The sequence below is a fragment of the Oncorhynchus clarkii genome, unplaced genomic scaffold (assembly GCF_045791955.1).
Source record: "Oncorhynchus clarkii lewisi isolate Uvic-CL-2024 unplaced genomic scaffold, UVic_Ocla_1.0 unplaced_contig_34_pilon_pilon, whole genome shotgun sequence".
Classification (NCBI taxonomy): domain Eukaryota; kingdom Metazoa; phylum Chordata; class Actinopteri; order Salmoniformes; family Salmonidae; genus Oncorhynchus; species Oncorhynchus clarkii.
In genome coordinates this window covers 115,036-129,602 of record NW_027260936.1, presented here as the reverse complement: position 1 = coordinate 129,602, position 14,567 = coordinate 115,036, and the positions used below count along the sequence as shown (strand labels likewise).

The 14,567-nt window shown below is 42.9% G+C and overlaps 23 non-coding genes across 23 annotated transcripts; 11 read left to right on the top strand and 12 right to left on the bottom strand.

Annotated features, from left to right (window-relative positions):
* Nucleotides 1-546: 546 nt before the first annotated feature.
* trnan-guu (transfer RNA asparagine (anticodon GUU)) lies at nucleotides 547-619 on the bottom strand. The gene has a single exon. It is a non-coding gene; the product is annotated as a tRNA-Asn (tRNA).
* Nucleotides 620-785: 166 nt separating this feature from the next.
* On the top strand, nucleotides 786-857 carry trnaw-cca (transfer RNA tryptophan (anticodon CCA)). Its single transcript has one exon. It is a non-coding gene; the product is annotated as a tRNA-Trp (tRNA).
* An 878-nt stretch (nucleotides 858-1,735) lies between these two features.
* trnak-uuu (transfer RNA lysine (anticodon UUU)) lies at nucleotides 1,736-1,808 on the bottom strand. Its single transcript has one exon. It is a non-coding gene; the product is annotated as a tRNA-Lys (tRNA).
* A 1,109-nt stretch (nucleotides 1,809-2,917) lies between these two features.
* trnak-uuu (transfer RNA lysine (anticodon UUU)) lies at nucleotides 2,918-2,990 on the bottom strand. The gene has a single exon. It is a non-coding gene; the product is annotated as a tRNA-Lys (tRNA).
* Nucleotides 2,991-3,156: 166 nt separating this feature from the next.
* trnaw-cca (transfer RNA tryptophan (anticodon CCA)) lies at nucleotides 3,157-3,228 on the top strand. Its single transcript has one exon. It is a non-coding gene; the product is annotated as a tRNA-Trp (tRNA).
* Nucleotides 3,229-4,106: 878 nt separating this feature from the next.
* Nucleotides 4,107-4,179, bottom strand: trnak-uuu (transfer RNA lysine (anticodon UUU)). The gene has a single exon. It is a non-coding gene; the product is annotated as a tRNA-Lys (tRNA).
* Nucleotides 4,180-4,345: 166 nt separating this feature from the next.
* Nucleotides 4,346-4,417, top strand: trnaw-cca (transfer RNA tryptophan (anticodon CCA)). Its single transcript has one exon. It is a non-coding gene; the product is annotated as a tRNA-Trp (tRNA).
* Nucleotides 4,418-5,295: 878 nt separating this feature from the next.
* trnak-uuu (transfer RNA lysine (anticodon UUU)) lies at nucleotides 5,296-5,367 on the bottom strand. Its single transcript has one exon. It is a non-coding gene; the product is annotated as a tRNA-Lys (tRNA).
* A 166-nt stretch (nucleotides 5,368-5,533) lies between these two features.
* trnaw-cca (transfer RNA tryptophan (anticodon CCA)) lies at nucleotides 5,534-5,605 on the top strand. Its single transcript has one exon. It is a non-coding gene; the product is annotated as a tRNA-Trp (tRNA).
* An 877-nt stretch (nucleotides 5,606-6,482) lies between these two features.
* On the bottom strand, nucleotides 6,483-6,555 carry trnak-uuu (transfer RNA lysine (anticodon UUU)). Its single transcript has one exon. It is a non-coding gene; the product is annotated as a tRNA-Lys (tRNA).
* Nucleotides 6,556-6,721: 166 nt separating this feature from the next.
* trnaw-cca (transfer RNA tryptophan (anticodon CCA)) lies at nucleotides 6,722-6,793 on the top strand. Its single transcript has one exon. It is a non-coding gene; the product is annotated as a tRNA-Trp (tRNA).
* Nucleotides 6,794-7,670: 877 nt separating this feature from the next.
* Nucleotides 7,671-7,743, bottom strand: trnak-uuu (transfer RNA lysine (anticodon UUU)). The gene has a single exon. It is a non-coding gene; the product is annotated as a tRNA-Lys (tRNA).
* A 166-nt stretch (nucleotides 7,744-7,909) lies between these two features.
* trnaw-cca (transfer RNA tryptophan (anticodon CCA)) lies at nucleotides 7,910-7,981 on the top strand. The gene has a single exon. It is a non-coding gene; the product is annotated as a tRNA-Trp (tRNA).
* An 877-nt stretch (nucleotides 7,982-8,858) lies between these two features.
* trnak-uuu (transfer RNA lysine (anticodon UUU)) lies at nucleotides 8,859-8,931 on the bottom strand. Its single transcript has one exon. It is a non-coding gene; the product is annotated as a tRNA-Lys (tRNA).
* Nucleotides 8,932-9,097: 166 nt separating this feature from the next.
* On the top strand, nucleotides 9,098-9,169 carry trnaw-cca (transfer RNA tryptophan (anticodon CCA)). Its single transcript has one exon. It is a non-coding gene; the product is annotated as a tRNA-Trp (tRNA).
* Nucleotides 9,170-10,046: 877 nt separating this feature from the next.
* trnak-uuu (transfer RNA lysine (anticodon UUU)) lies at nucleotides 10,047-10,119 on the bottom strand. Its single transcript has one exon. It is a non-coding gene; the product is annotated as a tRNA-Lys (tRNA).
* A 166-nt stretch (nucleotides 10,120-10,285) lies between these two features.
* trnaw-cca (transfer RNA tryptophan (anticodon CCA)) lies at nucleotides 10,286-10,357 on the top strand. The gene has a single exon. It is a non-coding gene; the product is annotated as a tRNA-Trp (tRNA).
* Nucleotides 10,358-11,234: 877 nt separating this feature from the next.
* Nucleotides 11,235-11,307, bottom strand: trnak-uuu (transfer RNA lysine (anticodon UUU)). The gene has a single exon. It is a non-coding gene; the product is annotated as a tRNA-Lys (tRNA).
* Nucleotides 11,308-11,473: 166 nt separating this feature from the next.
* trnaw-cca (transfer RNA tryptophan (anticodon CCA)) lies at nucleotides 11,474-11,545 on the top strand. Its single transcript has one exon. It is a non-coding gene; the product is annotated as a tRNA-Trp (tRNA).
* Nucleotides 11,546-12,422: 877 nt separating this feature from the next.
* Nucleotides 12,423-12,495, bottom strand: trnak-uuu (transfer RNA lysine (anticodon UUU)). Its single transcript has one exon. It is a non-coding gene; the product is annotated as a tRNA-Lys (tRNA).
* A 166-nt stretch (nucleotides 12,496-12,661) lies between these two features.
* Nucleotides 12,662-12,733, top strand: trnaw-cca (transfer RNA tryptophan (anticodon CCA)). The gene has a single exon. It is a non-coding gene; the product is annotated as a tRNA-Trp (tRNA).
* An 872-nt stretch (nucleotides 12,734-13,605) lies between these two features.
* Nucleotides 13,606-13,678, bottom strand: trnak-uuu (transfer RNA lysine (anticodon UUU)). Its single transcript has one exon. It is a non-coding gene; the product is annotated as a tRNA-Lys (tRNA).
* Nucleotides 13,679-13,844: 166 nt separating this feature from the next.
* trnaw-cca (transfer RNA tryptophan (anticodon CCA)) lies at nucleotides 13,845-13,916 on the top strand. The gene has a single exon. It is a non-coding gene; the product is annotated as a tRNA-Trp (tRNA).
* The last annotated feature ends 651 nt before the right edge of the window (nucleotides 13,917-14,567 follow it).

The following is a 14,567-nucleotide window of genomic DNA, read 5'->3' as shown; positions in this document are numbered from 1 at the left end:
CAAAACTGTAAAATCCTGTCTGTGAGTATAACAGAACTGATACGGCAGGCGAAAACCTGAGGAAAATTCATTCCAGGAAGTGCGATTTTTTTTGATGTGGGTAGTTTTCAATTGAATGCTTATTGAGTTTCTAATGGGTTCGGACCCAGATTGCAGTTCCTATGGCTTCCACTAGATGTCAACAGTCTTTAGACATTGTTTCAGGCTTCTTTTCTGAAAAATTACGAAGAACGAGACCTTTCTGTCAGTGCTTAGGAAGCATGCAGTGCTGGTTTGGGAGCGTGACCGTTGTTTTTCCTTTCTATTGAATACGCTATTGTCCGGTTGAAATATTATCAATTATTAAGACAATAGACAACCTGAGGATTCATTTTAACATCGTTTGACATGTTTCTACAAACTTTATCGGTACTATGAGGATGTCTTCAGACTAAGCTGTTTTGGCTCTGTGAGTGTTTTGTCCTCAGGTCGAACATGTCATGGAAAGTCAAGGAAAATGCAAGTTCAGAAAGACAGCGTAGTGAAGAAAGGTGAACATTAAAGGATCGCCCGGACAGGGACTTGAACCCTGGACCTTCAGATTAACAGTCTGATGCTCTACCGACTGAGCTATCCGGGCTCTGCTTTTGCTTATTTTCATACACCTAACCCGCCGGGCAGAGGCACGTGCTGACGAGGGGGCATTGTCAGATGGTACATTTCCCCAGAGAACCAGGTCTTCATTCCAAATGATACAGTCAACGAAATCTGAACTAGGCATCCCCTCCAAAAAACACATTGTACAAGACCTCGTGGCGCAAAGGTAGCGCGTCTGACTCCAGATCAGAAGGTTGCGTGTTCAAATCACGTCGTGGTCAGGGACTTTATGTGTGTAATCTCTGCCTTCTTTACACAGCGAAGTCAATGAATCAGCACAAGAACCAATGTGGCTTTACAGAAACCACCAAACCAATGCTGCTTAAGATCACAATTGTCTCTCACAGAAGCATGGCACACTGCAAATTCCTAAATAAGATGATGCTGTGTGATTGACAGACTTAAATAAGTCTTCGAACAGGGAGTTGAACTTCTTTTGGCTTGGAGGCAGTATTTCGGCATATGGATGAGAAGCGTGCCCTGTTACTCAGGCCCAGAAGCTCGGATATGCATATAATTGGTAGATGTGGATATAAAACACTCTAAAGTTTCCAAAACTGTTAAAATCCTGTCTGTGAGTATAACAGAACTGATACGGCAGGCGAAAACCCGAGGAAAATCATTCCGGGAAGTGCGATTTTTTTTTGATGTGGGTAGTTTTCAATTGAATGCTTATTGAGTTTCTAATGGGTTCGGACCCAGATTGCAGTTCCTATGGCTTCCACTAGATGTCAACAGTCTTTAGACATTGTTTCAGGCTTCTTTTCTGAAAAATTACGAAGAACGAGACCTTTCTGTCAGTGCTTAGGAAGCATGCAGTGCTGGTTTGGGAGCGTGACCGTTGTTTTTCCTTTCTATTGAATACGCTATTGTCCGGTTGAAATATTATCAATTATTAAGACAATAGACAACCTGAGGATTCATTTTAACATCGTTTGACATGTTTCTACAAACTTTATCGGTACTATGAGGATGTCTTCAGACTAAGCTGTTTTGGCTCTGTGAGTGTTTTGTCCTCAGGTCGAACATGTCATGGAAAGTCAAGGAAAATGCAAGTTCAGAAAGACAGCGTAGTGAAGAAAGGTGAACATTAAAGGATCGCCCGAACAGGGACTTGAACCCTGGACCCTCAGATTAAAAGTCTGATGCTCTACCGACTGAGCTATCCGGGCTCTGCTTTTGCTTATTTTCATACACCTAACCCGCCAGGCAGAGGCACGTGCTGACGAGGGGGCATTGTCAGATGGTACATTTCCCCAGAGAACCAGGTCTTCATTCCAAATGATACAGTCAGCGAAATCTGAACTAGGCATCCCCTCCAAAAAACACATTGTACAAGACCTCGTGGCGCAAAGGTGGCGCGTCTGACTCCCGATCAGAAGGTTGCGTGTTCAAATCACGTCAGGGACTTTATGTGTGTAATCTCTGCCTTCTTTACACAGCGAAGTCAATGAATCAGCACAAGAACCAATGTGGCTTTACAGAAACCACCAAACCAATGCTGCTTAAGATCACAATTGTCTCTCACAGAAGCATGGCACACTGCAAATTCCTAAATAAGATGATGCTGTGTGATTGACAGACTTAAATCAGTCTTCGAACAGGGAGTTGAACTTCTTTTGGCTTGGAGGCAGTATTTCGGCATATGGATGAGAAGCGTGCCCTGTTACTCAGGCCCAGAAGCTCGGATATGCATATAATTGGTAGATGTGGATATAAAACACTCTAAAGTTTCCAAAACTGTTAAAATCCTGTCTGTGAGTATAACAGAACTGATACGGCAGGCGAAAACCTGAGGAAAATCATTCCAGGAAGTGCGATTTTTTTTGATGTGGGTAGTTTTCAATTGAATGCTTATTGAGTTTCTAATGGGTTCGGACCCAGATTGCAGTTCCTATGGCTTCCACTAGATGTCAACAGTCTTTAGACATTGTTTCAGGTTTCTTTTCTGAAAAATTACGAAGAACGAGACCTTTCTGTCAGTGCTTAGGAAGCATGCAGTGCTGGTTTGGGAGCGTGACCGTTGTTTTTCCTTTCTATTGAATACGCTATTGTCCGGTTGAAATATTATCAATTATTAAGACAATTGACAACCTGAGGATTCATTTTAACATCGTTTGACATGTTTCTACAAACTTTATCGGTACTATGAGGATGTCTTCAGACTAAGCTGTTTTGGCTCTGTGAGTGTTTTGTCCTCAGGTCGAACATGTCATGGAAAGTCAAGGAAAATGCAAGTTCAGAAAGACAGCGTAGTGAAGAAAGGTGAACATTAAAGGATCGCCCGAACAGGGACTTGAACCCTGGACCCTCAGATTAAAAGTCTGATGCTCTACCGACTGAGCTATCCGGGCTCTGCTTTTGCTTATTTTCATATACCTAACCCGCCGGGCAGAGGCACGTGCTGACGAGGGGGCATTGTCAGATGGTACATTTCCCCAGAGAACCAGGTCTTCATTCCAAATGATACAGTCAACGAAATATGAACTAGGCATCCCCTCCAAAAAACACATTGTACAAGACCTCGTGGCGCAAAGGTAGCGAGTTTGACTCCAGATCAGAAGGTTGCGTGTTCAAATCACGTCGTGGTCAGGGATTTTATGTGTGCAATCTCTGCTTTCTTTACAGAGCGAAGTCAATGAATAAGCACAAGAACCAATGTGGCTTTACAGAAACCACCAAACCAATGCTGCTTAAGATCACAATTGTCTCTCACAGAAGCATGGCACACTGCAAATTCCTAAATAAGGTGATGCTGTGTGATTGACAGACTTAAATCAGTCTTTGAACAGGGAGTTGAACTTCTTTTGGCTTGGAGGCAGTATTTCGGCATATGGATGAGAAGCGTGCCCTGTTACTCAGGCCCAGAAGCTCGGATATGCATATAATTGGTAGATGTGGATATAAAACACTCTAAAGTTTCCAAAACTGTTAAAATCCTGTCTGTGAGTATAACAGAACTGATACGGCAGGCGAAAACCTGAGGAAAATCATTCCAGGAAGTGCGATTTTTTTTTGATGTGGGTAGTTTTCAATTGAATGCTTATTGAGTTTCTAATGGGTTCGGACCCAGATTGCAGTTCCTATGGCTTCCACTAGATGTCAACAGTCTTTAGACATTGTTTCAGGCTTCTTTTCTGAAAAATTACGAAGAACGAGACCTTTCTGTCAGTGCTTAGGAAGCATGCAGTGCTGGTTTGGGAGCGTGACCGTTGTTTTTCCTTTCTATTGAATACGCTATTGTCCGGTTGAAATATTATCAATTATTAAGACAATCGACAACCTGAGGATTCATTTTAACATCGTTTGACATGTTTCTACAAACTTTATCGGTACTATGAGGATGTCTTCAGACTAAGCTGTTTTGGCTCTGTGAGTGTTTTGTCCTCAGGTCGAACATGTCATGGAAAGTCAAGGAAAATGCAAGTTCAGAAAGACAGCGTAGTGAAGAAAGGTGAACATTAAAGGATCGCCCGAACAGGGACTTGAACCCTGGACCCTCAGATTAAAAGTCTGATGCTCTACCGACTGAGCTATCCGGGCTCTGCTTTTGCTTATTTTCATACACCTAACCCGCCGGGCAGAGGCACGTGCTGACGAGGGGGCATTGTCAGATGGTACATTTCCCCAGAGAACCAGGTCTTCATTCCAAATGATACAGTCAACGAAATCTGAACTAGGCATCCCCTCCAAAAAACACATTGTACAAGACCTCGTGGCGCAAAGGTAGCGCGTCTGACTCCAGATCAGAAGGTTGCGTGTTCAAATCACGTCGTGGTCAGGGATTTTATGTGTGCAATCTCTGCCTTCTTTACACAGCGAAGTCAATGAATCAGCACAAGAACCAATGTGGCTTTACAGAAACCACCAAACCAATGCTGCTTAAGATCACAATTGTCTCTCACAGAAGCATGGCACACTGCAAATTCCTAAATAAGATGATGCTGTGTGATTGACAGACTTAAATCAGTCTTCGAACAGGGAGTTGAACTTCTTTTGGCTTGGAGGCAGTATTTCGGCATATGGATGAGAAGCGTGCCCTGTTACTCAGGCCCAGAAGCTCGGATATGCATATAATTGGTAGATGTGGATATAAAACACTCTAAAGTTTCCAAAACTGTTAAAATCCTGTCTGTGAGTATAACAGAACTGATACGGCAGGCGAAAACCTGAGGAAAATCATTCCAGGAAGTGCGATTTTTTTTTGATGTGGGTAGTTTTCAATTGAATGCTTATTGAGTTTCTAATGGGTTCGGACCCAGATTGCAGTTCCTATGGCTTCCACTAGATGTCAACAGTCTTTAGACATTGTTTCAGGCTTCTTTTCTGAAAAATTACGAAGAACGAGACCTTTCTGTCAGTGCTTAGGAAGCATGCAGTGCTGGTTTGGGAGCGTGACCGTTGTTTTTCCTTTCTATTGAATACGCTATTGTCCGGTTGAAATATTATCAATTATTAAGACAATCGACAACCTGAGGATTCATTTTAACATCGTTTGACATGTTTCTACAAACTTTATCGGTACTATGAGGATGTCTTCAGACTAAGCTGTTTTGGCTCTGTGAGTGTTTTGTCCTCAGGTCGAACATGTCATGGAAAGTCAAGGAAAATGCAAGTTCAGAAAGACAGCGTAGTGAAGAAAGGTGAACATTAAAGGATCGCCCGAACAGGGACTTGAACCCTGGACCCTCAGATTAAAAGTCTGATGCTCTACCGACGAGCTATCCGGGGTCTGCTTTTGCTTATTTTCATACACCTAACCCGCCGGGCAGAGGCACGTGCTGACGAGGGGGCATTGTCTGATGGTACATTTCCCCAGAGAACCAGGTCTTCATTCCAAATGATACAGTCAACGAAATCTGAACTAGGCATCCCCTCCAAAAAACACATTGTACAAGACCTCGTGACGCAAAGGTAGCGCGTCTGACTCCAGATCAGAAGGTTGCGTGTTCAAATCACGTCGTGGTCAGGGATTTTATGTGTGCAATCTCTGCCTTCTTTACACAGCGAAGTCAATGAATCAGCACAAGAACCAATGTGGCTTTACAGAAACCACCAAACCAATGCTGCTTAAGATCACAATTGTCTCTCACAGAAGCATGGCACACTGCAAATTCCTAAATAAGATGATGCTGTGTGATTGACAGACTTAAATCAGTCTTCGAACAGGGAGTTGAACTTCTTTTGGCTTGGAGGCAGTATTTCGGCATATGGATGAGAAGCGTGCCCTGTTACTCAGGCCCAGAAGCTTGGATATGCATATAATTGGTAGATGTGGATATAAAACACTCTAAAGTTTCCAAAACTGTTAAAATCCTGTCTGTGAGTATAACAGAACTGATACGGCAGGCGAAAACCTGAGGAAAATCATTCCAGGAAGTGCGATTTTTTTTGATGTGGGTAGTTTTCAATTGAATGCTTATTGAGTTTCTAATGGGTTCGGACCCAGATTGCAGTTCCTATGGCTTCCACTAGATGTCAACAGTCTTTAGACATTGTTTCAGGCTTCTTTTCTGAAAAATTACGAAGAACGAGACCTTTCTGTCAGTGCTTAGGAAGCATGCAGTGCTGGTTTGGGAGCGTGACCGTTGTTTTTCCTTTCTATTGAATACGCTATTGTCCAGTTTAAATATTATCAATTATTAAGACAATCGACAACCTGAGGATTAATTTTAACATCGTTTGACATGTTTCTACAAACTTTATCGGTACTATGAGGATGTCTTCAGACTAAGCTGTTTTGGCTCTGTGAGTGTTTTGTCCTCAGGTCGAACATGTCATGGAAAGTCAAGGAAAATGCAAGTTCAGAAAGACAGCGTAGTGAAGAAAGGTGAACATTAAAGGATCGCCCGAACAGGGACTTGAACCCTGGACCCTCAGATTAAAAGTCTGATGCTCTACCGACTGAGCTATCCGGGCTCTGCTTTTGCTTATTTTCATACACCTAACCCGCCGGGCAGAGGCACGTGCTGACGAGGGGGCATTGTCAGATGGTACATTTCCCCAGAGAACCAGGTCTTCATTCCAAATGATACAGTCAACGAAATCTGAACTAGGCATCCCCTCCAAAAAACACATTGTACAAGACCTCGTGGCGCAAAGGTAGCGCGTCTGACTCCAGATCAGAAGGTTGCGTGTTCAAATCACGTCGTGGTCAGGGATTTTATGTGTGCAATCTCTGCCTTCTTTACACAGCGAAGTCAATGAATCAGCACAAGAACCAATGTGGCTTTACAGAAACCACCAAACCAATGCTGCTTAAGATCACAATTGTCTCTCACAGAAGCATGGCACACTGCAAATTCCTAAATAAGATGATGCTGTGTGATTGACAGACTTAAATCAGTCTTCGAACAGGGAGTTGAACTTCTTTTGGCTTGGAGGCAGTATTTCGGCATATGGATGAGAAGCGTGCCCTGTTACTCAGGCCCAGAAGCTCGGATATGCATATAATTGGTAGATGTGGATATAAAACACTCTAAAGTTTCCAAAACTGTTAAAATCCTGTCTGTGAGTATAACAGAACTGATACGGCAGGCGAAAACCTGAGGAAAATCATTCCAGGAAGTGCGATTTTTTTTGATGTGGGTAGTTTTCAATTGAATGCTTATTGAGTTTCTAATGGGTTCGGACCCAGATTGCAGTTCCTATGGCTTCCACTAGATGTCAACAGTCTTTAGACATTGTTTCAGGCTTCTTTTCTGAAAAATTACGAAGAACGAGACCTTTCTGTCAGTGCTTAGGAAGCATGCAGTGCTGGTTTGGGAGCGTGACCGTTGTTTTTCCTTTCTATTGAATACGCTATTGTCCAGTTTAAATATTATCAATTATTAAGACAATCGACAACCTGAGGATTCATTTTAACATCGTTTGACATGTTTCTACAAACTTTATCGGTACTATGAGGATGTCTTCAGACTAAGCTGTTTTGGCTCTGTGAGTGTTTTGTCCTCAGGTCGAACATGTCATGGAAAGTCAAGGAAAATGCAAGTTCAGAAAGACAGCGTAGTGAAGAAAGGTGAACATTAAAGGATCGCCCGAACAGGGACTTGAACCCTGGACCCTCAGATTAAAAGTCTGATGCTCTACCGACTGAGCTATCCGGGCTCTGCTTTTGCTTATTTTCATACACCTAACCCGCCGGGCAGAGGCACGTGCTGACGAGGGGGCATTGTCAGATGGTACATTTCCCCAGAGAACCAGGTCTTCATTCCAAATGATACAGTCAACGAAATCTGAACTAGGCATCCCCTCCAAAAAACACATTGTACAAGACCTCGTGGCGCAAAGGTAGCGCGTCTGACTCCAGATCAGAAGGTTGCGTGTTCAAATCACGTCGTGGTCAGGGATTTTATGTGTGCAATCTCTGCCTTCTTTACACAGCGAAGTCAATGAATCAGCACAAGAACCAATGTGGCTTTACAGAAACCACCAAACCAATGCTGCTTAAGATCACAATTGTCTCTCACAGAAGCATGGCACACTGCAAATTCCTAAATAAGATGATGCTGTGTGATTGACAGACTTAAATCAGTCTTCGAACAGGGAGTTGAACTTCTTTTGGCTTGGAGGCAGTATTTCGGCATATGGATGAGAAGCGTGCCCTGTTACTCAGGCCCAGAAGCTCGGATATGCATATAATTGGTAGATGTGGATATAAAACACTCTAAAGTTTCCAAAACTGTTAAAATCCTGTCTGTGAGTATAACAGAACTGATACGGCAGGCGAAAACCTGAGGAAAATCATTCCAGGAAGTGCGATTTTTTTTGATGTGGGTAGTTTTCAATTGAATGCTTATTGAGTTTCTAATGGGTTCGGACCCAGATTGCAGTTCCTATGGCTTCCACTAGATGTCAACAGTCTTTAGACATTGTTTCAGGCTTCTTTTCTGAAAAATTACGAAGAACGAGACCTTTCTGTCAGTGCTTAGGAAGCATGCAGTGCTGGTTTGGGAGCGTGACCGTTGTTTTTCCTTTCTATTGAATACGCTATTGTCCAGTTTAAATATTATCAATTATTAAGACAATCGACAACCTGAGGATTCATTTTAACATCGTTTGACATGTTTCTACAAACTTTATCGGTACTATGAGGATGTCTTCAGACTAAGCTGTTTTGGCTCTGTGAGTGTTTTGTCCTCAGGTCGAACATGTCATGGAAAGTCAAGGAAAATGCAAGTTCAGAAAGACAGCGTAGTGAAGAAAGGTGAACATTAAAGGATCGCCCGAACAGGGACTTGAACCCTGGACCCTCAGATTAAAAGTCTGATGCTCTACCGACTGAGCTATCCGGGCTCTGCTTTTGCTTATTTTCATACACCTAACCCGCCGGGCAGAGGCACGTGCTGACGAGGGGGCATTGTCAGATGGTACATTTCCCCAGAGAACCAGGTCTTCATTCCAAATGATACAGTCAACGAAATCTGAACTAGGCATCCCCTCCAAAAAACACATTGTACAAGACCTCGTGGCGCAAAGGTAGCGCGTCTGACTCCAGATCAGAAGGTTGCGTGTTCAAATCACGTCGTGGTCAGGGATTTTATGTGTGCAATCTCTGCCTTCTTTACACAGCGAAGTCAATGAATCAGCACAAGAACCAATGTGGCTTTACAGAAACCACCAAACCAATGCTGCTTAAGATCACAATTGTCTCTCACAGAAGCATGGCACACTGCAAATTCCTAAATAAGATGATGCTGTGTGATTGACAGACTTAAATCAGTCTTCGAACAGGGAGTTGAACTTCTTTTGGCTTGGAGGCAGTATTTCGGCATATGGATGAGAAGCGTGCCCTGTTACTCAGGCCCAGAAGCTCGGATATGCATATAATTGGTAGATGTGGATATAAAACACTCTAAAGTTTCCAAAACTGTTAAAATCCTGTCTGTGAGTATAACAGAACTGATACGGCAGGCGAAAACCTGAGGAAAATCATTCCAGGAAGTGCGATTTTTTTTGATGTGGGTAGTTTTCAATTGAATGCTTATTGAGTTTCTAATGGGTTCGGACCCAGATTGCAGTTCCTATGGCTTCCACTAGATGTCAACAGTCTTTAGACATTGTTTCAGGCTTCTTTTCTGAAAAATTACGAAGAACGAGACCTTTCTGTCAGTGCTTAGGAAGCATGCAGTGCTGGTTTGGGAGCGTGACCGTTGTTTTTCCTTTCTATTGAATACGCTATTGTCCAGTTTAAATATTATCAATTATTAAGACAATCGACAACCTGAGGATTCATTTTAACATCGTTTGACATGTTTCTACAAACTTTATCGGTACTATGAGGATGTCTTCAGACTAAGCTGTTTTGGCTCTGTGAGTGTTTTGTCCTCAGGTCGAACATGTCATGGAAAGTCAAGGAAAATGCAAGTTCAGAAAGACAGCGTAGTGAAGAAAGGTGAACATTAAAGGATCGCCCGAACAGGGACTTGAACCCTGGACCCTCAGATTAAAAGTCTGATGCTCTACCGACTGAGCTATCCGGGCTCTGCTTTTGCTTATTTTCATACACCTAACCCGCCGGGCAGAGGCACGTGCTGACGAGGGGGCATTGTCAGATGGTACATTTCCCCAGAGAACCAGGTCTTCATTCCAAATGATACAGTCAACGAAATCTGAACTAGGCATCCCCTCCAAAAAACACATTGTACAAGACCTCGTGGCGCAAAGGTAGCGCGTCTGACTCCAGATCAGAAGGTTGCGTGTTCAAATCACGTCGTGGTCAGGGATTTTATGTGTGCAATCTCTGCCTTCTTTACACAGCGAAGTCAATGAATCAGCACAAGAACCAATGTGGCTTTACAGAAACCACCAAACCAATGCTGCTTAAGATCACAATTGTCTCTCACAGAAGCATGGCACACTGCAAATTCCTAAATAAGATGATGCTGTGTGATTGACAGACTTAAATCAGTCTTCGAACAGGGAGTTGAACTTCTTTTGGCTTGGAGGCAGTATTTCGGCATATGGATGAGAAGCGTGCCCTGTTACTCAGGCCCAGAAGCTCGGATATGCATATAATTGGTAGATGTGGATATAAAACACTCTAAAGTTTCCAAAACTGTTAAAATCCTGTCTGTGAGTATAACAGAACTGATACGGCAGGCGAAAACCTGAGGAAAATCATTCCAGGAAGTGCGATTTTTTTTGATGTGGGTAGTTTTCAATTGAATGCTTATTGAGTTTCTAATGGGTTCGGACCCAGATTGCAGTTCCTATGGCTTCCACTAGATGTCAACAGTCTTTAGACATTGTTTCAGGCTTCTTTTCTGAAAAATTACGAAGAACGAGACCTTTCTGTCAGTGCTTAGGAAGCATGCAGTGCTGGTTTGGGAGCGTGATCGTTGTTTTTCCTTTCTATTGAATACGCTATTGTCCAGTTTAAATATTATAAATTATTAAGACAATCGTCAACCTGAGGATTCATTTTAACATCGTTTGACATGTTTCTACAAACTTTATCGGTACTATGAGGATGTCTTCAGACTAAGCTGTTTTGGCTCTGTGAGTGTTTTGTCCTCAGGTCGAACATGTCATGGAAAGTCAAGGAAAATGCAAGTTCAGAAAGACAGCGTAGTGAAGAAAGGTGAACATTAAAGGATCGCCCGAACAGGGACTTGAACCCTGGACCCTCAGATTAAAAGTCTGATGCTCTACCGACTGAGCTATCCGGGCTCTGCTTTTGCTTATTTTCATACACCTAACCCGCCGGGCAGAGGCACGTGCTGACGAGGGGGCATTGTCAGATGGTACATTTCCCCAGAGAACCAGGTCTTCATTCCAAATGATACAGTTAACGAAATCTGAACTAGGCATCCCCTCCAAAAAACACATTGTACAAGACCTCGTGGCTCAAAGGTAGCGCGTCTGACTCCAGATCAGAAGGTTGCGTGTTCAAATCACGTCGTGGTCAGGGATTTTATGTGTGCAATCTCTGCCTTCTTTACACAGCGAAGTCAATGAATCAGCACAAGAACCAATGTGGCTTTACAGAAACCACCAAACCAATGCTGCTTAAGATGACAATTGTCTCTCACAGAAGCATGGCACACTGCAAATTCCTAAATAAGATGATGCTGTGTGATTGACAGACTTAAATCAGTCTTCGAACAGGGAGTTGAACTTCTTTTGGCTTGAAGGCAGTATTTCGGCATATGGATGAGAAGCGCGCCCTGTTACTCAGGCCCAGAAGCTCGGATATGCATATAATTGGTGGATGTGGATATAAAACACTCTAAAGTTTCCAAAACTGTTAAAATCCTGTCTGTGAGTATAACAGAACTGATACGGCAGGCGAAAACCTGAGGAAAATCATTCCAGGAAGTGCAATTTTTTTTGATGTGGGTAGTTTTCAATTGAATGCTTATTGAGTTTCTAATGGGTTCGGACCCAGATTGCAGTTCCTATGGCTTCCACTAGATGTCAACAGTCTTTAGACATTGTTTCAGGCTTCTTTTCTGAAAAATTACGAAGAACGAGACCTTTCTGTCAGTGCTTAGGAAGCATGCAGTGCTGGTTTGGGAGCGTGATCGTTGTTTTTCCTTTCTATTGAATACGCTATTGTCCAGTTTAAATATTATCAATTATTAAGACAATCGACAACCTGAGGATTCATTTTAACATCGTTTGACATGTTTCTACAAACATTATCGGTACTATGAGGATGTCTTCAGACTAAGCTGTTTTGGCTCTGTGAGTGTTTTGTCCTCAGGTCGAACATGTCATGGAAAGTCAAGGAAAATGCAAGTTCAGAAAGACAGCGTAGTGAAGAAAGGTGAACATTAAAGGATCGCCCGAACAGGGACTTGAACCCTGGACCCTCAGATTAAAAGTCTGATGCTCTACCGACTGAGCTATCCGGGCTCTGCTTTTGCTTATTTTCATACACCTAACCCGCCGGGCAGAGGCACGTGCTGACGAGGGGGCATTGTCAGATGGTACATTTCCCCAGAGAACCAGGTCTTCATTCCAAATGATACAGTCAACGAAATCTGAACTAGGCATCCCCTCCAAAAAACACATTGTACAAGACCTCGTGGCGCAAAGGTAGCGCGTCTGACTCCAGATCAGAAGGTTGCGTGTTCAAATCACGTCGTGGTCAGGGATTTTATGTGTGCAATCTCTGCCTTCTTTACACAGCGAAGTCAATGAATCAGCACAAGAACCAATGTGGCTTTACAGAAACCACCAAACCAATGCTGCTTAAGATCACAATTGTCTCTCACAGAAGCATGGCACACTGCAAATTCCTAAATAAGATGATGCTGTGTGATTGACAGACTTAAATCAGTCTTCGAACAGGGAGTTGAACTTCTTTTGGCTTGGAGGCAGTATTTCGGCATATGGATGAGAAGCGTACCCTGTTACTCAGGCCCAGAAGCTCGGATATGCATATAATTGGTAGATGTGGATATAAAACACTCTAAAGTTTCCAAAACTGTTAAAATCCTGTCTGTGAGTATAACAGAACTGATAGGCGAAAACCTGAGGAAAATCATTCCAGGAAGTGCGATTTTTTTTGATGTGGGTAGTTTTCAATTGAATGCTTATTGAGTTTCTAATGGGTTCGGACCCAGATTGCAGTTCCTATGGCTTCCACTAGATGTCAACAGTCTTTAGACATTGTTTCAGGCTTCTTTTCTGAAAAATTACGAAGAACGAGACCTTTCTGTCAGTGCTTAGGAAGCATGCAGTGCTGGTTTGGGAGCGTGATCGTTGTTTTTCCTTTCTATTGAATACGCTATTGTCCAGTTTAAATATTATCAATTATTAAGACAATCGACAACCTGAGGATTCATTTTAACATCGTTTGACATGTTTCTACAAACATTATCGGTACTATGAGGATGTCTTCAGACTAAGCTGTTTTGGCTCTGTGAGTGTTTTGTCCTCAGGTCGAACATGTCATGGAAAGTCAAGGAAAATGCAAGTTCAGAAAGACAGCGTAGTGAAGAAAGGTGAACATTAAAGGATCGCCCGAACAGGGACTTGAACCCTGGACCCTCAGATTAAAAGTCTGATGCTCTACCGACTGAGCTATCCGGGCTCTGCTTTTGCTTATTTTCATACACCTAACCCGCCGGGCAGAGGCACGTGCTGACGAGGGGGCATTGTCAGATGGTACATTTCCCCAGAGAACCAGGTCTTCATTCCAAATGATACAGTCAACGAAATCTGAACTAGGCATCCCCTCCAAAAAACACATTGTACAAGACCTCGTGGCGCAAAGGTAGCGCGTCTGACTCCAGATCAGAAGGTTGCGTGTTCATATCACGTCGTGGTCAGGGATTTTATGTGTGCAATCTCTGCCTTCTTTACACAGCGAAGTCAATGAATCAGCACAAGAACCAATGTGGCTTTACAGAAACCACCAAACCAATGCTGCTTAAGATCACAATTGTCTCTCACAGAAGCATGGCACACTGCAAATTCCTAAATAAGATGATGCTGTGTGATTGACAGACTTAAATCAGTCTTCGAACAGGGAGTTGAACTTCTTTTGGCTTGGAGGCAGTATTTCGGCATATGGATGAGAAGCGTGCCCTGTTACTCAGGCCCAGAAGCTCGGATATGCATATAATTGGTAGATGTGGATATAAAACACTCTAAAGTTTCCAAAACTGTTAAAATCCTGTCTGTGAGTATAACAGAACTGATACGGCAGGCGAAAACCTGAGGAAAATCATTCCAGGAAGTGCGATTTTCTTTTGATGTGGGTAGTTTTCAATTGAATGCTTATTGAGTTTCTAATGGGTTCGGACCCAGATTGCAGTTCCTATGGCTTCCACTATATGTCAACAGTCTTTAGACATTGTTTCATGCTTCTTTTCTGAAAAATTACGAAGAACGAGACCTTTCTGTCAGTGCTTAGGAAGCATGCAGTGCTGGTTTGCGAGAGCGAGTGCGCACCCTTCGTTGTTTTTCCTTTCTATTGA